At 41.3% G+C, this 25,195-nt stretch overlaps 1 long non-coding RNA gene across 3 annotated transcripts in view; it reads left to right on the forward strand.

The window, feature by feature from the left end:
• The first annotated feature begins 3,790 nt into the window (after positions 1-3,790).
• Positions 3,791-25,195, forward strand: part of LOC114222349 (uncharacterized) — a 37,182-nt gene continuing 15,777 nt past the window's right edge. Inside the window, exons 1-5 of one of the 3 annotated variants that reach the window (XR_003611915.2) lie at positions 3,791-4,014; positions 4,405-4,473; positions 4,561-4,623; positions 8,037-8,241; positions 8,620-8,743. This is a non-coding gene — a long non-coding RNA (uncharacterized LOC114222349). Of the gene's footprint in view, positions 4,015-4,404; positions 8,242-8,619; positions 8,744-25,195 lie in introns of all 3 variants that reach the window. The other 2 variants (XR_015766643.1, XR_015766642.1) reach the window with 2 other exon arrangements.

Consider the following 25,195-nt stretch of genomic DNA (forward strand, 5'->3'; position numbering starts at 1 on the left):
AGCCAAAAGAGACATGGAGTAAAACTAGGATGTTTTCCCCAGGCTGCTTGACCCCAAGTATTCAAATCTATTTCAGAGTAAAATTCATGGGAGAGAGTCATTTTATTTTGACCTTGGCTATCCTGTTAGTTTTGCTCTCTTATAACACAAGGAGTATGCCCTCTGTAGATACCTGCAGAGATACCCAGACATGCCTTTTTGATTGTGTAAGATTATCCCTTGGTTTGTGAAGCAATGACAGACAGAACCTATTTTGAGGGAATGGGTGATGAAGCTCATATCACATCCCCTGGTCTCTCATGGTGAGTGGTTTAGTATCAAACCAGCAATCACCTGAAAAATAAAGGACTGGGAGATATGCAATTTCCTTAGAAGATAGGAAGGTTTTAATTACATGAAGCCATAAAACATTAGCTTCACCAAGGACCCAATTTACTTAATTACAAGTGAGGAAATTAGGAGCCAGTTCAGTCAGGCTCAAATTCCCACAACCAGCTAAGGATAGGGGCAGGATTAGAGCTCAGTACCCCTAACCCAAGGCTCCTCCCACTGTATGGGATTCCAATTTTTGCGTTTCCTATCTTCCACATGTCCCCTTAGTTCAGTATCTCTTAGCTCTTTTCTGAGTATTCTCCCCCTAAAACAATGGATGGGGTTTGTAATAGTGTCTTCCCATGGGAAATGTTCATTAAATATTTGTAACATGAATAAACAATGGTGTACCTGGAAGCATTTTGCTAAATGGTTTCTCGAATCTCTGACTGGCTCTTCCTGTTACTAAGACTTGGATTTGGATCAGTTAGTTCAGATAGTGTAGACAGCAATTCACCTGGAGCTGGAGAATGCAGAGCAATTGCCCCCCACCCCTTTTTAAAAATGTGTCATCTTTTCCTCTGTTCTCAGGATTGTCCTTTGTTTGAGGAATATTAAATATTGCAATTGCCTTCAAGTAATCACACCACCAATAATGGATCAGTCTCTGGCAGTGAATACTTCTTACCAGTGGAGAATTAGACAAAGTGACAAGGTTAATTCCCAACAGGACACAAGGGTGTTGGTGGTGTGAGGCTATCATGCTCTGGGAGGCACATCAATTACTTCCCTGACAGTCCGAAACGAGTGGGGGAAGGGTTTCATCTGTGCTTAGAATATTACCTTCTCTCAACATTTATCAAGGCTTTTGATGTTCTTCATGATGTGAGTGGGAGGAAATCAAGGTGCTTTCCTTAAACCCGGGTTTGGAAATTCCATTTGTGCGAGGTTTGAAAATGATTGGGTAGAAATGAACTCCAAATGTGAAAGGGAAAGACATGCATTAACATGCCCTGTGCAACTTGAATCTGTTCTTCTGGCAAACCTCGCCAAGACTCATCAGGCACAGAGGGAATTATCAGCCTATCAAGTGGAAAGGTGAAATGAGTTTTATCATCTTCTCACTAAAATGACAATTCTAGTGTCAAGTTTCATTTGGTTGATAAATGTCATGGGGGAAGGGACAGCAGCAGGCCCACGGCCTCTCTTGGCTGGCCTGCTTGCAAGATGGCAAAATGGAAGGATTTGAGGGGAAGACGCTATGAGTTGTAGAGAAAGGCAGGTTGTACTTCATGCCCACCTGAGAGGAACTGAGAGGTCAGTGAGTCTAAAAGACAGCCATATTGAGTTCCAGAGCCACGTCTAGCATATAACTTTATGTCCACGTCAATTTATGTCATCCACTACAGTGAAACCATTGACAAATCCCAATGAGGGATTGAGATTCTTGATACTGCCTTTGCCACCTTGGTTGGTTCATCCCATGGATTCTTTTGAGTATTTATACCAGATATAAAATGGTTACTCAGATTCCAAACAACTGTGTACTGTTCAATTTCTAGTGTGTGAAGACCTTTTTTTTCTTTTTTTAAATAAGGAAGGGCTGGTTAATGCTTAATATAAACCAACTTCAGTTGATACTCAGGAAACTTCTGTTGAACGAAAGAATGCTGAGTGAACACAGTGTTATAGAATTTGATTCCTTCCTTTAACACCTTGCTACTCAAAATGTGGTCCACAGATCACCAGCATCCTCATTATCAGCAAAATTGTTACAAAAAGTGCCAAATCTCATTGGGCTCACTCCAGACCAACTGAATCAGAATCTGTATTTGGCAAACTCCTCAAGTGATTTGTATGCACATTAAAGTTTAAGAAACTCTGCTTTAAGACACTATGCCCATGAGTTGGATGGTTTATACCAGGTAAATGGTAATATCATTTATGTCTTCTAATCTTAATTATAAAGAATCTCACAGACTTGCATAAAGGTGCAAATGTGTGTATGTGTGTGTGTATAGCACAAAGCATCATCACGCCATTTTCTAGGAAAAAAATCTGTAGTTTTTAAAATAACTTAAGGAAAATCTCTCATTGCTTCTTTCAAATATTATTATTGATGTATCAACATGCCTGGATTCCTTAGAGGGTTTTGAACTCCTGGAAAGTAAGGATCGGATTTCAGACATTTCTATATATCACTACAATTATGCATATAATGATTGCTTTAAAATGCTTATTGAATAGGCTCAAACTTCTGGGTAAAAATATTCTCAAAATACCACAGGTTCTTTCTCTAAAACACTAATTACAATTTATAATTATGTATTTCAGTGCTTGTTTCTTTAATGTCTGCTCCCTCTGCTAGGTAACAAACTAGAGGAGAACAGAACAAGGTTTGTCTTACTTTGGTATTGTGTTTGCCAAATCAAGGAGGGCACAGTGGTCACTGTGGCACGAATTTAGATGTGTCAAGCGCGTACTTAATCAGGTCATGATTTACCTTTCCACTCGGATGGGAAAAAAAAAACCTTCTTTATACACAATCTTTATACAGAAATCCTACTTACATAAGAGTAATGGTAAGAATTATCGACAGTTGTCAGTTCCTGCCCCCCTGGACCGCTTGGCAGATTGAAAATGTACATTGCCTCCTCGAAGCCCCAAATTTGGCCTTTCTTCACTCCATCCACCCTCACCTTCAGAAAGAAATCGTTGCCAATTCTCCGAAGTAGAAACGTTTAGTTTCAAGCCCTGAGAACAGTCAGGGTTGGTTTGTTTTTTTTTTTCCGCCCTCTCAGAATGGCCCCCCTCAAAGAAAGCCGTTTGGCTTCCACACGTCTGCAGTACCAGCTCTGTCCCTAGATTCTTCGGCAACCAAACCAATCTTTCCTTTCCAGTTGTTGCTTCTTTGTTGGTGCACGAGCACTTCCTCTAGCTCTGGGGACTTTGGGTTTAACTCTGTTTAGGTGTGTGTGTGTGTGCGCGCGTGTGTCTGCTGCTGTGTGTTTGCGGTGTTTCTCTCGCCGTCTGCGCCAAATTCTGTGGGTGTTTTTCTTGATCTGAAGTGGAACCACTCACTCTCCCGAGCCACCGATGTTTGTGCAATTCTCTGCAAAAATGGCTTCAAGTGTTACCTTGTCTGCTCCACTTCGGGGCAACCACAATGATGAACAGGCACGAACCCCCTGACACATGCACTTCATCTCCCTGCCGGCCCGCGATAAGATCAACAGCCATCAGGCTGCAGGCGGTGTGGCAGGTCGGTGCGCTCTGCACCGAGGGAGTGGGGGGCACTCCGCACTCCTTCACGGGGAGGGGGGGCTTGCTCGGGCTGCCACCGCTCCCCAGCGCCCCGCTTCCAGGAGGGGGCGGAGGGGTACGGCTGAGTTTCCAGGGGGGAGGGGTCTGGAGGTGCATTTCAGACTCGCAAACGGGGCTAGAAAGACTGGTGGTTTATATGCACCCTTGGTGATTTCTCTACCATCGATCACAATAACCGGAGAAAATGGCTTACCCGGGGGGCATTTACCCTGAGCCCCATCCCGCGCAACAGTGTTTACAAAATGATTATATAAATAGGCTCTCCGAGCCACCTCTCTGCTCTAAAAGTATCACTGCTTCTGAGCTGCCGGGCGGAGTCCCGCAGACGTCAGCATCTAAGCCCAGGCGAGAACTCGCCACCCCTGCAGCCTGGTTAAGGTGGGTGGTACGCTTGGTAGTATTTCTGATAGGGTTTTCAAATTTGTATTTTTCCTGTTACAAGGATTCCTTGTGACTCAAAAGGGAAGAGTAACCCTTGATTGGGACAGGATTAGATAGTAATTGTGTTGTGGGCAGGATTATCTGGGCCTCATCTTCATTACAAAAGTCATGCTCAGTAAACTCAACTGACATTGCCCGGGGCATGGAACCCTCAGTGTCAGGAACCTGCTAACCCCTGACACAGGAGCAGGTAGAAGGTTCGCATTTAGGAGAAGATGTGAGGTTCGGGACTGGATGGTGTGGGGGTGACTCAAGGGACTTTTGTTCGGTTGAACAGAGGGTGGGAGAAGGCGGGGATTTTGTTTGTTTGTTTGTTTGTTTCCACAGACCAGGAAATTGAGGCAAGGAGCAGAAGACTGGATCCGGGATACACAGTGAGTCAGCGACACAAGAAAGGTGCATGGCAAGGGAATTATTTTCCCACTAATTCTGCACAAGATAGCTGGCCAAGAGAAGAAATTATTCATTTAATTTTTTTTTCAGGAAGACAACAACTGTTAAGGTTCACTCAGAAGAAGAGAGAAATGGACATCTGCAATGTTCCAGGTTCCTTCACTTAGAATGGGGTGTTTCGAACTTTGTTTCCTAGATGGAGAATCTAATGCCATGAGAGAGGTTAGGCAACTTGGCCAAGGTCACTAGGCATACCTGTAGTGGGGTGGCAAGGAGGACATCACTGGGTATGCCGGTCACCCAAACTGCTGCCCCGTGTCTGCAGTGCAAAACAGGCAGACAAGGATTTAACTCTGCCCGGTGAGAGCTCACACCTTTTTATAGGGCTTCTGGCTGTCCGTTTTCGGCCTGTGGGCTGAGCCTTTTTTCGTGGGGTCTGTTTAGGTTGGGAAATCTTTAGAAGTTCCTGCAAAGGGGTGTGCTGAGGCCTTCCATCCATTGGTCACAGCTGCCTGCTTCTTTCCCCAGGCTCAGCCACTCTCTTTAGCCACAGATGGTTGGCCCCATGCGCAGGCACTCCTAAGATTACCCTATTAGTAACTGTGAAAGCAGCCCTGGCCCCTCCTCCGAGGCCCAAAGAAATCCACCAACCATCATAGCTGCCTCAGTAGCAACAAGAATGAAATTAGGAGTTCACATACAGGGCAGAATGATCTTATAATTCTAAAAAGAGAACCAAAGCAACAGGAGGAAATGTAAGCAAAATTCTGGTAGGCCAATAGCACTGCATAAGCTTTCTGGACCCTAGCGCCCAGGAAGGAAGGAAGAATCTGGGAATATCTAACGCAGTCACTCTGCCTGGACATTGTTGGGCTCATCCTAGAAAGGGCAACTCCAGCAAAGGGAGCCCCTCCTCCTGAGAATTTTGCCCTGCTCTCTGGGCCCACTCTCCTTTGGCCTCCCTGCGTCAGCTCACAGTTTGCCTGTTTCCCTCTTTCCACGCTAAGCTAAAGGTGCTAACTCTTTGCTGCTCAGAATGGCTTTGGGGCACTGTTTATCACAACTGGATCGATAGTTGTCAGACTTTATTAAATACTCACACTTCTGACCTTGCCCAGCAAGCCTACTGCCTACAAATCTCACAGTGCCCGATTCCAAAGTTCCAAAGATTGGACCAGCTAAACCATTGAGAGTCTCCAGGGGAGTTTTTGCTTGCAAAAAGAATCAGGAATTCCTGGGCCAGAGAAAAGTGAGGAGAGAGCATGGGGACACAAGCAAGTGTCCCCCCCACCCCTCCCTGGCATCTTCTTGGAACACCTAACTTCTTGTCGCGGTTTCCTTTTCTTCAACACATAATCAGCAATAGGACAGGGGCCATTCACTTGTAATTAAGAATAGAGTCACCTCTGAATGTCTCTCAGACGCCACTTTCCTCTCTCCTCTCAACACTCCTCCCTCCCAGAGGAGCTGGACAATTTGATTGGGTTATAGGATCTTCATGCTTTCAGAAGCTTTAGTGTGAGTCACCCCAGTGCCAGATCTCCCTTCAAAACTTTTGAGCTGCAAAAAAATGCAAGTTTCATTCCCGAGGAGAGTGGCCATTCAAATACTTCAGGTCAGGATGGTTTTGTTTTGTTCCATCACAGAGTTTCAAAACTGCCGAAACCCTCAGAGTTTCTCTCGTCTGTTATTTTGTAAGAGGCAAACTGAGGCACTGAGCGGTGAAGTGACATGGATTTTATGGAGAAACCTGGACATGCTCTCTGGCCTAGGAGCTTTCTGCTGAACCCGCTCATGACCATCATGGCAGCCTCTTTCTTTCTTTTTATTGAGTGCAGCATCAGAACAAGATCGCTTTAAAGCGATCCAGCATGACTTGATGCTCTTGTCCCCTTTTCTTGCTTGTTGTTCTTGTATTCAGTTACAAATCTGGCTCTGACCCTTGTTGAAAGGGGTCATTGAAAGTGGTAAGGAAAGAGAGAGAGAAATAAGCTTGGTCATGACCCAATCAGCCCATGGTTACTAAGTTTCTCAGGAATAGAGCCCTTCTCACGAGGTCGAGAGTGGAAGTGGAGGGAAAGCGGGAGACATGGAGAAAAGATCCAGGGAAGGGGGAGACACTTGGCAACCCCCTAGTTCCGGGGTTACAGATGATCCCAGTGGCCCATGATGGGCCCGCAGACTGACCAAAGCACAGTGAGAAAGCAGCACTCACAGAAAACACTGGTTGCTCCAGAAATCTGCTATAGATTTGACTCTATCACTGACTAAAAAAGTCAGGAAGAAAGAAGAGAATTTTTAAAACAGTTGTTAGCAATGTCTTAAAAAATAGTTGTTCTTACATTTTAGAACTTATTAAAAATGAGGCTACTTACCCCTCACCCCTAACTCCAGAGAGATTTCATATAGTTTAGTGTGGAGACCAGAAATACATTTTTCTTGTTGGTAGTGGTGTTCATACAATAATCTAGTAGCGTTTTTATGTTTTTTTTTAAATTTTTTTAAAATAAACTTTTTTTGGGGGGAAATAATTTTAGATTTACAAAAAAGTTGCAAAGATAATATTGAGAATTCAGTATAGCCTTTATCCCATTTCCCTTAATGTTACTTTATTTTTAAGCTTTTTTAAAGATTTATTTATTTATTTGAGAGAAAGTGAGAGAGAGCAGGGGAAGCAGAGGGAGAGGGAGAGGGACAAGCAGACTGCACACTGAGCAAGGAGCCCGACGCAAGGCTCAATCCCACGACCCTGAGATCATGACCTGAACTGAAATCAAAAGTCGGATGCCACCATGGCACCCCTGTTACTTTCCTTCTTTTTTTTAAAAGTTGTGGTAAAATATTCATAACATAAAATTTGCCACTTAAGCATTTTTGAATATATAGTTTGGTGGCATTACACACATTCATGGTTGTGTAATTATCACCACCATCTGTCTTCTGAGCATTTTCATCTTCCCAAACTGAAACTCAGTACCCATTAAATGAAGACTCCCCATTTTCCCCATCCCCATCCTGGACATCACCCTTCTGCTTTCTGCCTCTGTGAATTTGACTCCTCTAGGTACCTTATGTAAGCGGGATCATACAATATTTGTTTTGTGACTGGCTTATTTCATTTAGCATCGTGTCTTCAAGGTGCATCCATGTTGTAGCCTGTGACAGAATTTCCTTCCTTCTTAAGGCAGAATAATAATCTGTGATGTGTATATATATATCTATATATGTGTAAAGTATATATATATATATATATGAAAGGTAGTATATATCTATTATCACTTTATTAACACTTGGGTTGCTTCTGCTTTTGGCTATTGTGAACAGTGCTGTTACGAATGTGATGCACAAATATCTGTTTGGGTCTCTGCTTTCAGTTATTTGGGGTATATACTCAGAAGCCTAATGTCAATTTGTCACATAACCATGGCACATTACTGGTCACTAAACTACAGATTTTATTCAGATTTCCCTGCTAAAATATAATCTTTTAATAAGCACTCCAAAGGATTCCGGTTTATTGAGCCAAGGTTTTAGATATATTGATTTTTTTTTTATGATGGATTTAGTTCAGGAAGCAGTGCTTGCTATTGGATGGACAGTCAGCCCCTATGCTGAACCCAGAACAGTTTCAGTGGCCGCCTATTGCAATTCATTGCCTTTCACGGGGCCCAACTCTCCGACTTTCTAAGAAGAATGCTCCCATGGATGGCTTGAGAATTATCTGGAGAATTCTAGAGAGAAGAAGCTCAAGGATCTCAAGTCGTTCTGTAGGTAAGAAATTTCCAGACAGCAGCTATCAAAGGAGAAACTGGCCAGTGTTTCTGAATCTTAGAAGCAGACTCAGGATCATCGAAAAGCCCTGAAAGAAATGTGACTGGAAGTTTCCATATCTCTTGTTTGTCTGGCATTGTCAGAATGCAGGGTCCAGACAGGTGACATCTGCCTTCCATAGTCACTGAGCGCAGAATCACAAGAAGTGTACTTTGCCTGTAGTGGGTGGGATGTAAGTTTCACTTGAGGAAGCACTTCCTGATACGACAGTGGGTGACCCAAATCTTTAGTGCCCTGGTTTTGCTTTCCCAAGTGAATGAACCTTTTGTTGTTTCTCAAGTAACTACTGCTAATCTTAGTGCTTCATTTACTCAACAGATACTTATTAAGAACGAAGCAAGCACCCGAACTCTATGAGGCCATAAAGATGCAGGCAGGGATTGGTCAGTTGAACCTCTACCCTTAAGACCCACGCAGGCTAGTGAAAGAAAAAGGTGCCTATGTAAGTACACTTCAGAGCAATGATTATTTCAAACTGCAAGTTATTTTTGCATGAATTAAGTGTGGTTTTGACTAAATGTCAAGAGACCTAGAATCCTTTTACCGCAGCTTTGAGTCCTTATGAAGCAGCAGGGGAGTATTTTTTCTGTTAAGAACCAGCTCGACGTGACTCCACAGTAGTGAGCCTCTGAAGGCAAACATTGAGACTAAGTCTAGGCGATCCCTGACTGACTTATGAATGTTCAACTTACGATTTTTCAACTTGGCAGTGGTGTGAGAGCAATATGCATTCAGTAGAAACTGTACTTCGAATTTTGAATTCGGATCTTTTCCTGGACTAGTGAGCGATCTGTGTGTTAAGATCCTCTCTTGGGATGCCCGGCAGGGACAAAAAGCTGCAGCTCCCAGTCAGCCAGGTGATCGCCAGGGTAAACAACCCATATAATTACAACCATTCTGCACCCATCCAACTGTTCTGGTTTTCACTTTCCATATAGTTTGCAATAAATTACACAAGATAGCCAACACTTGACTAGAAAGTAGACTTTGTGTTAGATTATTTTGCCCAAGTCTAGGCTCATGTAAGCCTTCTGAGTCCCTATAAGGTAGGCGAGGCTAAGCTACGTTGCTGGATAGGTTAGGTGTATTAGATGCATTTTTGACTTAAGGCATTTTCAACTTGTGATGGGTTCGTTGGGACCTAACCTCCTTGTGAGTTGGGGAAGATCTGTACGGGGCAGAAGGGCTTAAAGGTCTATAAACATATGAAGCAGCATTATTACTGCTGCCGCAGGCATATGGTATTCTTCAAATGTTCTTGCAACCCAGTCTTTTCATGAAAAGACGTGGGAGAAAATGGAAAATGAACCCAGGGGGCCATCTTTATGTTGCTGTTTTAGATGTACACAGGGATGTGCGTTTCACGGTGGAGGCATGTGAAACCCAAACGAGGCAACCCAAGATACTCCAAGGAAGTATTAAAACAGGGAAGTGAGGGGGAATTCAGAGAAAGGGGAGGACCTGGGCTGAAATCTGGTTTGGCTTCTCTTCATCTCAGTGACTTGGGAAAAGCCCTCGAGGGCCCTTAACAAAGGTAGAGGTGGTCATGACCTCAGCACTAACATCTTTACATCTTTTTGGAGAGGTGTCAATTCCTGGGGACCCCCTTGTGGCAGCCCTGACTCAGAAGGAAACTCATCAGCTACTACATCACATCATCACAGACCACTTCCTGAAGGGCTTTGGGTTTTCCCTAGAAGGCTCTTGTTCATGTACAGATCCTGCCAGGAACAGAGAAAAGTTCTGCTAGGCAGACCAATTTGAAACGGAGACCTTCTATATAATAAATACACACACCACAATACATAAATAAAAGCCATAGAGCTAGGAGAAAAAGGAACAGAGTAGAAGTTGGACCTTTCTGTGTATGTGTGTTTGTGTATATATATATATATATATACACACACATACACACACACACACAAACATGCCCACACTCACAATTTATTTATTATCTATGCCTTATAATGCATATGTAAAAGGTAGATGCAGAAGTAGGGAAAGAAAACACATCTCTAGAAGAGGGAGAGAAAAGAATTAGTGATGTAGTCAGTCTTTCCCAAATTTGTGGGTTTCATAATAATAAGTATTATGCAAAGACAGAATTGTGTAATCAAATACATTCAAGAAAGGTTGGATAAAACAAATTCAAACATCATTGTTGTCCCTCCTGGAATTATTAATATGCTAATGGAATTGTAAATCTCGTTTCTCACACTTGTGGCCATTAAACACTTTCTTTTTTAAAAAGCAGCTTGTAGTAGCAATCTACAGAGGACCCTTTGGGAAATGCTGACCTAGGCTGAATGCAGTTGATTTGTGTGAACATTAGTTCTGCTTGGGCTTTCGGACAGGCAAGACAATTAAAGAAACATAATGGGTTATAGTTTTTCATCAGATAAAAATCTATTTTTGTTTCAGATTCTAAGTTAAAATGAATTTTTGGATGCAAAAAAGGTTATTGAACTACACAAAGAATTATCTCTTTAGCAATGGCTTCATGAAAAATATGAAGTAAAAATAATAGTAAGTATTATTACTTGCCTGGTACAAGCGAAGGACATTACCTGAAAACTTAACTTAGAAAAAGACATTTTGTGTTGGGGAAGGGGAGTAGGGTCTGTTGCCTTCAAATAACCCCATTTGGTAAACAAAACAAAACAAAACATTATATTTAGAATTACTTGAACTCCTCCTTGAATACTAATTCATTTATCTCTGATTTGGGCAGGAGTTGAAATTCACTAATTTACATCTCAAGTCTATAGCGGGATCCAGAGCTGCTTCCTGATTAAAGGAATTTCCACAAGCTTTTTTTTTCCTTTGAATTTTTGTGTTATGTTAATATCCATACATTACATCATTAGTTTTTAATGTAGTGTTCCATGATTCATTGTTTGTGCATAACACCCAGGGCTCCATGCAGAATGTGCCCTCTTTAATACCCATCACCAGGCTAACCCATCCCCCCACCCACCTCCCCTCTACAACCCTCAGTTTGTTTTTCAGAGTCCATCATCTCTCATGGTTCGTCTCCCCCTCCAATTTCCACCCCTTCATTCTTCTCCTCCTATCTTCTTCTTTTATTTTTTCTTAACATACATTGCATTATTTGTGTCAGAGATACAGATCTGTGATTCAACAGTCTTGCACAATTCATAGTGCTCACCATAGCACATACCCTCCCCAATGTCCATCACCCAGCAACCCCATCCCTCCCACCTCACCCCTACTCCAGCAACCCACAGTTTGTTTCCTGAGATTAAAAATTCCACATATCAGTGACATCAGATGATACATGTCTTTCTCTGATTGACTTATTTCACTCAACATAACACTGCCAGTTCCATCCACGTCATTGCAAATGGCGAGATCTCATTCCTTTTGATGGCTACATAATATTCCATTGTATATGTATACCACCTCTTCTTTATCCATTCATCTGTCAATGGACATCTTGGCTCTTACCACAGTTGGCTATCATGGACATTGCTGCTATAAACATCGGGGTGCATGTACCCCTTCGGATCCCTACATTTGTATCTTTGGGGTAAATACCCAGTAGTGCAATTGCTTGATCATATGGTAGCTTTATTTTCTACTTTTTGAGGAAGCTCCATACTGTTTTCCAGAGTGGTTGCACCAGCTTGCATTCCCACCAACAGTGTAGGAGGGTTCCCCTTTCTCCACATCCCCGCCAACATCTGTCATTTCCTGACTTGTTAATTTTAGCCATTCTGACTGGTGTGAGGTGGTATCTCATTGAGGTTTTGATTTGGATTTCCCTGGTGCGGAGCGATGTTGAGCACGTTTTCATGTGTCTGTTGGCCATTGGATGTCTTCTTTGGAAAAATGTCTGTTCATGTCGCCTGCCCCTTTCTTGATTGGATTATTTGTTCTTTGGGTGTTGAGTTTGATAAGTTCTTTATAGATTTTGGATACTAGCCATATCTGATATGTCATTTGCAAATATCTTCTCCCATTCTGTCGGTTGTCTTTTGGTTTTGTGGACTGTTTCTTTGCTGTGCAAAAGCTTTTTATCTTGATGAATTCCCAATAGCTCATTTTTGCCCTGGCTTCCCTTGCCTTTGGCGATGTTTCTAGGAAGAAGTTCCTGCGGCTGAGGTCGAAGAGGTTGCTGCTTGTGATCTTTAGGATTTTGATGGACTCCTGTCTCACATTTAGGTCTTTCAGCCATTTGGAGTCTATTTCTGTGTGTGGTGTAAGGATATGGTCCAGTTTCATTCTTCTGCATGTGGCTGTCCAATTTTCCCAACACCATTTGTTGAAGAGACTGTCTTTTTGCCATTGGACATTCTTTCCTGCTTTGTCGAAGATGAGTTGACCATAGAGTTGAGGGTCCATTTCTGGGCTCTCGATTCTGTTCCATTGAACTATGTGTCTGTTTTTGTGCCAGTACCATACTGTCTTGATGGTGACAGCTTTGTAATAGAGCTGGAAGTCCGGAATTGTGATGCCGCCAGCTTTGCTTTTCTTTTTCAATATTCCTCTGGCTATTCAGGGTCTCTTCTGGTTCCTTACAAATGTTAGGATTATTTGTTCCATTTCTTTGAAAAAAGTGGATGGTATTTTAATGGGGATTGCATTGAATGTGTAGATTGCTCTAGGTAGCATTGACATCTTTACAATGTTTGTTCTTCCAATCCATGAGCATGGAATGTTTTTCCATTTCTTTGTGTCTTCTTCAATTACTTTCCTGAGTATTTTATAGTTTTCTGAGTACAGATCCTTTGCCTCTTTGGTTAAATTTATTCCTAGGTATCTTATGGTTTTGGGTGCAATTGTAAATGGGATCGACTCCTTAATTTCTCTCTCTTCTGTCTTGTTGTTGGTGTATAGGCATGCCAATGATTTTTGTGCATTGATTTTATATCCTGCCACTTTATTGAATTCCTGTATGAGTTCTAGCAGTTTTGGGGTGGAGTCTTTTGGGTTTTCCACATACAGTATCATATCATCTGCAAACAGCGAGAGTTTGACTTCTTCTTTGCTGATTTGGATGTGTTTGATTACTTTTTGTTGTCTGATTGCTGTGGCTAGGACTTCTAATACTATGTTGAATAGCAGTGGTGATAGTGGATATCCCTGCAGCATTCCTGAACGTAGGGGAAAGCTCTCAGTTTTTCCCCATTGAGAATGATATTTGCTGTAGGTTTTTCATAGATGGCTTTTTTGATATTGAGTTATGGACTCTCCTATCCCTATATTCTGAAGAGTTTTGATCAAGAAAGGATGCTGTACTTTGTCAAATGCTTTTTCTGCACCTAATGAGAGGATCATAAGATTCTTGTTCTTTCTTTTGTTAATGTATTGTGTCACGTTGATTGATTTGCAGATGTTGAACCAATCTTGCAGCCCAGGGATAAATCCCACTTTGTCGTGGTGAATAATCCTTCTAATGTACTGTTGGATCTTATTGGCTAGTATTTTGGTGAGAATTCTTGCATCCATGTTCATCAAGGATATTGGTCTGTAATTCTCTTTTTGGTCAGATACTGGTCTATAATTCCCTTTTTGATGGGGTCTTTGTCTGTTTTGGGGATCAAGGTAATGGTGGCCTCATAAAACGAGATTGGAAGTTTTCCTTCCATTTCTATTTTTTGGAACAGTTTCAGAAGAATAGATATTAATTCTTCTTTAAATGTTTGGTAGAATTCCCCTTGGAAGCCATCTGGCTCTGGGCTTTTGTTTGTTGTGAGGTTTTGGATGAATATTTCAATTTCCTTAGTGCTTATAGGTCTGTTCAGGTTTTCTATTTCTTCCTGGTTCACTTTTGGTAGTTGATACATCTCTTGGAATGCATCCATTTCTTCCAGGCTATCTAATTTGTTGGTATAGAGTTGCTCATCATATAGTCTTATAATTGCTTGTATTTCCTTGGTGTTGGTTGTGATCTCTCCTCTTTCATTCACGATTTTGCTGATTTGGGTCTTTTCTCTTTTCTTTTTGATAAGTCTGGCCAGGGGTTTATCAATCTTGTTAATTCTTTCAAAGAATCAGCTCCTAGGTTCGTTGATCAGTTCTACTGTTCTTTTTGTTTCTGGTTCATTGATTTCTGCTCTGATCCTTATTATTTCTCTTCTCCTGCTGGGTCTAGGCTTTATTTGTTGCTTTTTCTCCAGCTCCTTTAGGTGTAGGGTTAGGTTGTGTATTTGAGACCTTTCTTGTTTCTTGAGAAAGGCTTGGATTGCTATATACTTTCCTCTTAGGACTGCCTTTGCTGCATCCCAAAGATTTTGAACAGTTGTGTTTTCATTTTCATTGGTTTCCATGAATTTTTTAAAATCTTTAATTTCCTGGTTGACCCATTCATTCTTTAGTAGGATGCTCTTTAGCCTCCATGTATTTGAGTTCTTTCTGACTTTCCTCTTGTGCTTGAGTTCTAGTTTCAAAGCATTGTGGTCTGAAAATATGCAGGGAATAATCCCAATCTTTTGGTATCCGTTGAGACCTGATTTGTGACCTAGGATGTGATCAATTCTGGAGAATGTTCCATGGGCACCAGAGAAGAATGTGTATTCCGTTGCTTTGGGATGGAATGTTCTGAATATGTCTGTGAAGTCCGTTCGGTCCAGTGTGCATTTAAAGTCTTTATTTCCTTGTTGATCTTTTGCTTAGATGATCTGTCCATTTCAGTCAGGGGGGTGTTAAAGTCCCCCACTATTGTTGTATTGTTGTCGATCTGTTTCTTTGCTTTTGTTATTAATTGCCTTATTGGCTGCTCCCATGTTAGGGGCATAGATATTTACAATTGTTAGATCTTCTTGTTGGATAGACCCTTTAAGTAAGGTATAGTGTGCTTCCTCATCTCTTACTATAGTCTTTGGTTTAAAATCTAATTTGTCTGATACAAGGATTGCCACCCCAGCTTTCTTTTGGTGTCCATTAGCATGGTAAATGGTTTTGCACCCCCTCACTTTCAATCTGGGGGTGTCTTTGGGTCTAAAATGAGTCTCTTGCAGACAGCATATCGATGGGTCTTGTTTTTTAATCCAATCTGATAGCCTGTGTCTTTTGATTGGGGCATTTAGCCCATTTACATTCAGGGTAACTATTGAAAAATATGAATTTAGTGCCATTGTATTGCCTGTAAGGTGACTGTTACTGTATACTGTCTGTGTTCCTTTCTGGTCTATGCTGCTTTTAGGCTCTCTCTTTGCTTAGAGGACCCCTTTCAATATTTCTTGTAGGGCTTTTGTGCTTGCAAATTCCTTTAGGTTTTGTTTGTCCTGGAAGCTTTTTATTATCTCCTTCTATTTTCATTGACAGCCTAGGTGGATATAGTGTTCTTGGCTGCATATTTTTCTCGTTTAGTGCTCTGAATATATCATGCCAGTCCTTTCTGGCCTGCCAGGTCTCTGTGGATAGGTCTGTTGCCAGTCTAGTGTTTCTACCATTGTAGGTTACATACCTCTTCTCCCAATCTGCTTTCAGGATTTTCTCTTTGTCTCTGAGACTTGTAAGTTTTACTATTAGATATCAGGGTGGTGACCTATTTTTATTAATTTTGAGAGGGGTTCTCTGTGCCTCCTGTATTTTGATGCCTGTTTCCTTCCTCAAATTAGGGAAGTTCTCCTCTATAATTTGCTCCAATATACCTTCTGCCCCTCTCTCTCTTTCTCCTTCTTCTGGGATCCCAATTATTCTAATGTTTCGTCTTATGGTATCGCTTATCTCTCGAATTCTGCCCTCGTGATCCAGTAGTTGTTTATCTCCCTTTTTCTCAGCCTCTTTATTTTCTATCATTTGGTCTTCTATTTCGCTGATTCTCTCTTCTGTCTCATCTATCCTAGCAGTTAGTGCCCCCATTTTTTACTGCACCTCATTCATAGCCTTTTTGATTTTGACTTGGTTAGATTTTAGTTCTTTTATTTCTCCAGAAAACGTTTCTCTAATAACTTCCATGCTTTTTTCACCCCAGCTAGTGTCTTTAAAATCATGATTCTGAACTCTATATTCGACATCGTACTAATGTCTGTATTGAGTAGGTCCCTGGCAGTTGGTACTACCTCTTGTTCTTTTTGTTGAGGTGATTTTTTCCATCTTGTCATTTTGTTCAGAGGAGAATAGATGAATGAGAGAACAAAATGCTAAGAGGTTAACAATGTCCCCAGAAAATATACTCTAAACAAATCAGAAAAGACCTTAAACCAGGGGAAAAGAAAGGGAAAGAAAGAAAAAAGAAAAAAAGAAAAAAGAAAAAGATAAAAACGAACAAAAACAGAACAAAACAAAAAACAACACAGAATATGAACAAATATGATCAGGCTGGTGTATAGATCAGTGCCACACACTAGATTTTGGGTGTATTTTGGTCTGCTAGAAGAAAGTGCCTCCCATAATTTTAAAGAAAGGAAAACTTATATGTACAAAATAAGGGTTGATACAATGAAGGGTTGGAATATGACTGTAAAGATGAAAATTAGAAAAATTTTTATAAAAGGAATTGATAAGATAAGAAGTTTGAAAAAAGAAAGAAGAGGATTTAAAAAAAAGAAAAAAAAAGAAAGAAAATAAAAGGGGGAGAGAATGTGATCAGGCAGGAGACTAGAACAAAGCCATACACTAGAGATTTAGGGTATATTTTGATTTGTTAGAAGAAACTGTATCTTAAAATTTTGAAGAGAGAACAACTTATATATATCTGCCAAAAATAAGGGTAACTACTATGACGCGATAGAATATGACTCTAAAAATGAAAAATAAAAATGTTTTTAAAAAAAGGGATTGATATGATGTTGGTTGAAAAAGGGGAAAAGAGAAATTTAAAAAAAAGTTAAAAAAATTAACTTTGAAAGACTAAAGAATCATGGTAAAAAAGCCATGAATTCTATGCGCGGTATTCCCCTAGCGCTGGAGTTCTGCCATTCTCATTGATCGGTAAACTTGGTCATGGCTTCCTGGCTGTTCGTGCTGATCTTCTGGGGGAGGGGCCTGTTGTCGTGGTTCCCAAATGTCTTTGCCTGAGGTGGAATTGCCCCGCCCTTGCCGCTCCAGGCTAAGTAATCTGCTTGGGTTTGCTCTCGGGAGCTTTTGCTCCCTGCAAGTTTTTGGTACAGCTTTGGAGGACGAGAATGAAAATGGTGGCCTCTCAATCTCTGCCCTGGAGGGGCTGAGAACTCGGGGACCCGCTCCTCAGTGTGCCCCCAGAGAAAAGCTGTCAATCACTCCTGTCTCCCCGGTCTCCAGCCACACTCCGTGCCCACCCGGCCTGTGATCAAGCATTTCTATCTCTGGCACCCGACCCCGTGTGGAGTCTGCAAACCCAGGAAATCCCTGCGGTGCGCTCCTGCACCGCTCCTCCCGGGGGAGGAAGGGGAGTCTCCCAACATCTGTCGCTTGTTGGGTCCCCACTGGAAGAGCAGTGGCCCAACTGTGCTGCAGATCACAGTTTATGGCAACCCCGAGCTGAGAGCCCCTGCCTCAGTTCCATCTCTATAGCCAGCTTCCCCGCTCTGGCACAGGGGAGCTCTGCCGCACTCAGGCACCCCCAGTCTTCCTGTAACCCCGAGGGTCCTGAGACCACACTGTCCCGCGAGGTTTCCACCCCCCGCTTAGCTTAGCCACTGGAGCGATGTCCCTCAGCGGAGCTGACTTCTAAAAGTTCCGATTTGTGCTCCGGGGCTCTATCACTTGCCAGAAGCGGCCGACGGAGGCTCCCTCCCCCGCCGTCTATCCTCCTGAATATTGCCTCGGATTCACTTCTCTGCACCTCCTGCCTTCCAGAAAGTGGTCGCTTTTCTGTTCAGAGTTGTTGCTATTCTTTTCTTCGATCTCCTGTTGAGTTCGTAGGTGTTCAGAATGGTTTGATCCCTATCCAGCTGAATTCCTGAGACCAGATGAAATCCAGGTCTCCTACTCCTCTGCCATCTTGCTCTGCCCCCTCCACAAGCTTTTGATACTGGATCTGCAGATGACAAAGTATGGGCATTTTATTAGGCACCTGAGGAGCCTACCCGCTTCTTTTAGCTAAATAAAAGAAATTCCAGCCCCTCCAAAGACGCATCTTGTGGGGATCCTGCAGTCAAGACCAAGGCTTTCTCAACAAGCCATCCTGGATTTGCTCAGACGCTCAGAGGGGTGCTTGAGTGGATTGTACAGGCGGACAGGGATGGCTGGCTGACTAACCACAGAGAACCATGCCATCAGAGTTAAGGAAGAAAGATACCATCCCTTTTCTGATGGCAGAAAGTTTCTTAGAAAGTAAAGAAATGCAGACAGTCTTCATAATAGCTGTCTTATCCCCTTGATCTCATTACTCCTTGTTAGCACAAACCATTCAGGACAGTTATAGTGAAAGTCCTGATAAGGAGGAAGTGTTCACTTTCAAACTAATCTAGTATATCTGTCATGCGATGGTGATAAACAAGGACGGTCGAATGATTAAGTAATCAATGACATTGATTTGTAATTGGAGATATAGTATTAGTTCCTCCTTGACTATCTCTCCCACCTCCCACCATACACACACACACATGCACACACGTGCACATGCATGTGCACACACACAGGCATTAACCAAGTTGAGTCTGGTTCTTTTTTTCTTTCTTTCCTTCTTTTTTTTCTGTACTAATTGCATCCAGTATTTCCCTTTTATTTTATTTTTTTAAATTTTTTATTGTTATGTTAATCACCATACATTACATCATTAGTTTTGATGTAGTGTTCCATGATTCATTGTTTGTGCATAACACCCAGTGCTCCACGCACAATGTGCCCTCTTTAATACCCATCACCAGGCTAACCCATCCCCCCACCCCCCTCCCCTCTAGAACTCTGTTTCTCAGAGTCCATCATCTCTCATGGTTCATCTCCCCCTCCGACTTACTCCCCCTCATTATTCCCCTCCTACTAAATTCTTCTTTTTTTTTCTTAACATATATTGCACTATTTATTTCAGAAGTACAGATCTGTGATTCAACAGTCTTGCACAATTCACAGTGCTCACCATAGCACATACCCTCCCCAAAGTCTATCACCCAGCCACCCCATCCCTCCCACCCCCCACCACTCCAGCAACCCTCAGTTTGTTTCCTGAGATTAAGAATTCCTCATATCAGTGAGGTCATATGATATATGTCTTTCTCTGATTGACTTATTTCGCTCAGCATAACACCCTCCAGTTCCATCCACGTCATTGCAAATGGCAAGATCTCATTCCTTTTGATGGCTGCATAATATTCCATTGTATATGTATACCACCTCTTCTTTATCCATTCATCTGTCAATGGACATCTTGGCTCTTGCCACAGTTTGGCTATTGTGGACATTGCTGCTATAAACATCGGGGTGCACATACCCCTTCGGATCCCTACATTTGTATCTTTGTGGTAAATACCCAGTAGTGCAATTGCTGGATCGTATGGTAGCTCTATTTTCAACTGTTTGAGGAACCTCCATACTGTTTTCCAGAGTGATTGCACCAGCTTGCATTCCCACCAACAGTGTAGGAGGGTTCCCCTTTCTCCACATCCCCGCCAACATCTGTCATTTCCTGACTTGTTAATTTTACCATTCTGACTGGTGTGAGGTGCTATCTCATTGAGGTTTTGATGTGGATTTCCCTGATGCTGAGCAATGTTGAGCACTTTTTCATGTGCCTGTTGGTCATTTGGATGTCTTCTTTGGAAAAATGTCTGTTCATGTCTTCTGCCCCTATCTTGATTGGATTATTTGTTCTTTGGGTGTTGAGTTTGATAAGTTCTTTATAGATTTTTGATACTAGCCCTTTATCTGATATGTCATTTGCAAATATTTTCTCCCATTCTGTCGGTTGTCTTTTGGTTTTGTGGACTGTTTCTTTTGCTGTGCAAAAGCTTTTTATCTTGATGAAATCCCAATAGTTCATTTTTGCCCTTGCTTCCCTTGCCTTGGGCGATGTTTCTAGGAAGAAGTTGCTGCAGCTGAGGTCGAAGAGGTTGCTTCCTGTGTTCTCCTTTAGGATTTCGATGGACTCCTGTCTCACATTTAGGTCTTTCAGCCATTTGGAGTCTATTTCTGTGTGTGGTGTAGGGAAATGGTCCAGTTTCATTCTTCTGCATGTGGCTGTCCAATTTCCCCAACACCATTTGTTGAAGAGACTGTCTTTTTGCCATTGGACATTCTTTCCTGCTTTGTCGAAGATGAGTTGACCATAGAGTTGAGGGTCCATTTCTGGGCTCTCGATTCTGTTCCATGGAACTATGTGTCTGTTTTTGTGCCAGTACCATACTGTCTTGATGGTGACAGCTTTGTAATAGAGCTGGAAGTCCGGAATTGTGATGCCGCCAGCTTTGCTTTTCTTTTTCAATATTCCTTTGGCTATTCGGGGTCTCTTCTGGTTCCTTACAAATGTTAGGATTATTTGTTCCATTTCTTTGAAAAAAGTGGATGGTATTTTAATGGGGATTGCATTGAATGTGTAGATTGCTCTAGGTAGCATTGACATCTTTACAATGTTTGTTCTTCCAATCCATGAGCATGGAACGTTTTTCCATTTCTTTGTGTCTTCTTCAATTTCTTTCATGAGTATTTTATAGTTGTCTCAGTACAGATCCTTTGCCTCTTTGGTTAAATTTATTCCTAGGTATCTTATGGTTTTGGGTGCAGTTGTAAATGGGATCGACTCCTTGATTTGTCTCTCTTCTGTCTTGTTGTTGGTGTATAGGAATGCCACTGATTTCTGTGCATTGATTTTATAGCCTGCTACTTGACTGAATTCCTGTATGAGTTCTAGCATTTTTTGGGGGGGGTTTGTGTTTTCCACATACAGTATCATATCATCTGCAAAGAGTGAGAGTTTGACTTCCTCTTTGCCGATTTGGATGCCTTTGATTTCTTTTTGTTGTCTGATTGCTGTGGCTAGGACTTCTAATACTATGTTGAATAGCAGTGGTGATAGTGGATATCCCTGCAGCATTCCTGAACGTAGGGGAAAGCTCTCAGTTTTTCCCCATTGAGAATGATATTTGCTGTTAGGTTTTTCATAGATGGCTTTTTTGATATTGAGGTATGGACCCTCTATCCCTATATTCTGAAGAGTTTTGATCAAGAAAGGATGCTGTATTTTGTCAAATGCTTTTGCATCATCTATTGAGAAGATCATATGATTCTTGTTCTTTTTTTTTTGTTATTGTATTGTATCACGTTGATTGATTTGCTGATGTTGAACCAATCTTGCAGCTCAGGGATAAATCCCACTTGGTCATGGTGAATAATCCTAATGTACTGTTGGATCGTATTGGCTAGTATTTTGTTGAGAATTTTTGCATCCATATTCATGGAGTATATTGGTCTGTAATTCTCATTTTTGATGGGGTCTTTGTCTTGTTTGGGAATCAAAGTAATGGTGGCCTCATAAAATGAGTTTAGAAGTTTTCCTTCCATTTCTAGTTTTTGGAACAGTTTCAGGAGAATAGGTATTAATTCTTCTTGAAATGTTGGTAGAATTCCCCTGGGAAGCCATCTGGTCCTGGGCTTTTGTTTGTTGGGAGATTTTGGATGACTGCTTCAATTTCCTTAGGGGTTATAGGTCTGTTCAGGGTTTCTATTTCTTCCTGGTTCACTTTTGGTAGTTGATACATCTCTAGGAATGCACCCATTTCTGCCAGGTTATCTAATTTGCTAGCATAGAGTTGCTCATAATATGTTCTTATAATTGTTTGTATTTTTTTGGTGTTAGTTGTGATCTCCCCTCTTTCATTCATGATTTTGTTGATTTGGGTCATTGCTCTTTTCTTTTTGATAAGTCTGACCAGGGGTTTATCAGTCTTGTTAATTCTTTCAAAGAACCAGCTCCTAGTTTCGTTGATCTGTTCTACTGTTCTTTTGGTTTCTATTTCATTTGATTTCTGCTCTGATCTTTATTATTTCTCTTCTCCTGCTGGGTTTAGGCTTTATTTGCTGTTTTTTTCTCTAGCTCCTTTAGGTGTAGGGTTAGGTTGTGTATTTGAGACCTTTCTTGTTTCTTGAGAAAGGCTTGGATTGCTATATACTTTCCTCTCAGGACTGCCTTTGCTGTATCCCAAAGATTTTGAACAGTTGTGTTTTCATTTTCATTGGTTTCCATGAATTTTTTAAATTCTTCTTTAATTTCCTGGTTGACCCATTCATTCTTTAGTAGGATGCTCTTTAGTCTCCAGGTATGTGAGTTCTTTCTGACTTTCCTCTTGTGATTGAGTTCTAGTTTCAAAGTACTGTGGTCTGAAAATATGCAGGGAATAATCCCAAACTTTTGGTACCAGTTGAGACCTGATTTGTGACCTAGGATGTGATCAATTCTGGAGAATGTTCCGTGGGCACCAGAGAAGAATGTGTATTCTGTTGCTTTGGGATGGAGTGTTCTGAATATGCCTGTGAAGTCCATTTGGTCCAATGTTTCATGTAAAGTCTTTATTTCCTTGTTGATCTTTTGCTTAGATGATCTGTCCTTTTCAGTCGGGGGGGTGTTAAAGTCCCCCACTATTATTGTATTGTTCTCAATGTGTTTCTTTGCTTTTGTTGAATTGCCTTATATAATTGGCTGCTCCCATGTTCGGGGCATAGATATTTACAATTGTTAGATCTTCTTGTTGGATAGACCTTTTAAGTAGGATATAATGTCCTTCTTCATCTCTTATTACAGTCTTTGTTTTAAATCTAATTTGTCTGATATAAGGATTGCTACCCCAGCTTTCTTTTGGTGTCCATTAGCATGGTAAATGGTTTTGCACCCCCTCACTTTCAATCTGGGGGTGTCTTTGGGTCTAAAATGAGTCTCTTGCAGACAGCATATTGATGGGTCTTCTTTTTTCACCCAATCTGATAGCCTGTGTCTTTTGATTGGGGCATTTAGCCCGTTTACATTCAGGGCAACTATTGAAAGGTATGAATTTAGTGCCATTGTATTGCCTGTAAGGTGACTGTTACTGTATATTGTCTGTGTTCCTTTCTGATCTATGCTGCTTTTAGGCTCTCTCTTTGCTTAGAGGACCCCTTTCAATATTTCTTGGAGGGCTGGTTTCGTGTTTGCAAATTCCTTTAGTTTTTGTTTGTCCTGGAAGCTTTTTACGTCTCCTTCTATTTTCAGTGACAGCTTAGCTGGATATAGTATTCTTGGCTTCATATTTTTCTCGTTTAGTGCTCTGAAGATATCTTGCCAGTCCTTTCTGGCCTGCCAGGTCTCTGTGGATAGGTCTGTTGCCAATCTAATGTTTCTACCATTGTAGTTTACATATCTCTTCCCCCAAGCTGCTTTCAGGATTTTCTCTTTGTCTCTGAGACTCGTAAGTTTTACTGTTAGATGTTGGGGTGTTGACCTATTTTTATTGATTTTGAGAGGGATTCTCTGTGCCTCCTGGATTTTGATGCCTGTTTGCTTCCTCACATTAGGGAAGTTCTCTGCTATTTTTTGCTCCAATATACCTTCTGCCCCTCTCTCTCTTTCTTTGTCTTCTCGGATCCCAATTATTCTAATGTTGTTTCGTCTTATGGTATTGCTTATCTCTCGAATTCTGCCGTCGTGGTCCTGTAGTTGTTTATCTCTCTTTTTCTCAGCCTCCTTATTTTCCATCATTTGGTCTTCTATATGGCTGATTCTCTCTTCTGCCTCATTTATCCTAGCAGTTAGTGCCCCATTTTGATTACACTTCATTAATAGCCTTTTTGATTTCAACTTCGTTAGATTTTAGTTCTTTTATTTCTCCAGAAAGGGTTTCTCTAATAACTTCCATGCTTTTGTCAAACCCAGCTAGTATCTTTAAAGTCATGATTTGAACTCTAGGTCTGACATCGTACTAATGTCCATATTGAGTAGGTCCCTGGCAGTTGGTACTACCTCTTGTTCTTTTTGCCGAGGTGATTTTTTTCATCTTGTCATTTTGTCCAGAGGAGAACAGATGAATGAGAGAATAAAATGCTAACAGGTTAACAACGTCCCCACCAAATATACTCTAAACAAATCAGAAAAGACCTGAAACCAGGGGAAAAGAAAGGGAAAGAACGAAAAAATAAAGAGAAAAAAAAAGATAAAGCAAAAGATAAAAACAATCAAAAACAGAACAAAACAAAAATAAAACAGAATATGATCAAATATGATCAGGCTAGTGCATAGATCAGTGCCACACACTAGATTTTGGGTGTACTTTGGTCTGTTAGATGAAAGTGCCTCCTAAAATTTTAAAGGAAGAAAGACTCATATATGTACAAAATAAGGTTTGATACAACGAAGGGATAGAAGATGACTGTGAAGATGAAAATTATAAAAGATTTTATAAAAGGAATTGATAAGAAATTGTTTGAAAAAAGAAAGAAGAAGTTTTTTAAAAAAAAGAAAAGAAAAAAAAGGGAGAGAATGTGATCAGGCAGGAGACTAGAACAAAGCCATACACTAGTGATTTAGGGTATATTTTGATCTGTTAGAAGAAACTGTGTCTCAAAATTTTAAAGAGAGAACAACTTATATATATATGCCACAAATAAGGGCAACTACTATGAAGGGATAAAATATGACTCTAAAAATGAAAAATAAAAAGGTGTTGGTTGAAAAAGGGAAAAAGAAAAATTCAAAAAAAAGTTAAAAAAAATTAACTTTGAAAAACTAATGAATCATGGTAAAAAAGCCATGAATTCTATGTGCAGTATTCCCCTAGCGCTGGAGTTCTCCCGTTTTCCTTGATTGGTAAACTTGGTCTTGGCTTGCTGGCTGTTCGTGCTGATCTTCTGCGGGAGGGACCTGTTGCTGTGGTTTCCAAATGTCTTTGCCGGAGGCAGAATTGCCCCGCCCTTGTCGGTCTGGGCTAAGCAAGGGGCTCGGGTTTGCTCTCAGGAGCTTTTGTTCCCTGCAAGCTCTCGGCACAGCTTTGGAGGACCAGGGTGAAAATGGTGGCCTCCCACTCTCTGCCCGGAGGAGCTGAGA

Source organism: Eumetopias jubatus, unplaced genomic scaffold, assembly GCF_037043125.1.
Source record: "Eumetopias jubatus isolate StellerSeaLion01/CBP00866 unplaced genomic scaffold, mEumJub1_p1.0 scaffold_13, whole genome shotgun sequence".
NCBI classification, from domain to species: Eukaryota; Metazoa; Chordata; class Mammalia; order Carnivora; family Otariidae; genus Eumetopias; species Eumetopias jubatus.